Below are 782 nucleotides of genomic sequence, written 5' to 3'. Positions count from 1 at the left end.
CTCCCTCTTAACAAGCATGACATGTATCTGATGTAATCAGTCCATGATATACTCTCTTTGAGACATTAGCCTATATTTGATCTGTAGTATCTTTATTGAAGCAGATTAATGGAAATTTCTCTCAAGATGTGCCTTTTTGTCAATTTCCTTTTTGTGCGATGGATGAAAGCCACGAGGCATGCGATGGTTGAGAGTTCCAATGAACAAAACAACGAAACGATAAATTTTCAACAATAAATAAAACACAAATAAAAGATAATCGTAATAAATAAATAACAAAACAAATTTCTTTTGAAAATCAACCAATTGAAAGTAAAACTTTAACAAACAAATTTTAAAAAATTAAATTGTCATAAAAATAAATAAAACAAACCTGTTGAGTGAATACTTCCGTTTTCGGGATTTCCTACTCTTTGTGCGCGCAGCACAACCGTCGTTATCTATACTAACTCTCTACACATCCCCGCGGAATTTCACATTCTGCACAAAATCTCACAAGGTTTTACAATTTTTTTTCCTCACCAATGTCAATCTTCATAAATTCTATTAGTTTCCCACGAATTCGAAACGCGAAATTCTAGAGGTTGAGGATTCACATCCGATTCCGCATTGCTTTAGGAGCCCATCCTATTGCAATCTTTCAAATCAAATTCTAGGGGTTGAGGATTCACATCTGATTCTGTGTTGTTTTAGGAGCTCATCCTGTTGCAATCTTTCAAATCAAATTCTAGAGGTTGAGGATTCACATCCAATTCCGCGTTGCTTTAGGAGCCCATCCTATT

Source organism: Phalaenopsis equestris, unplaced genomic scaffold (genome assembly GCF_001263595.1).
Source record: "Phalaenopsis equestris unplaced genomic scaffold, ASM126359v1 Scaffold233044, whole genome shotgun sequence".
In the NCBI taxonomy this organism is placed as follows: domain Eukaryota; kingdom Viridiplantae; phylum Streptophyta; class Magnoliopsida; order Asparagales; family Orchidaceae; genus Phalaenopsis; species Phalaenopsis equestris.
This window is presented reverse-complemented; position numbering follows the sequence as displayed.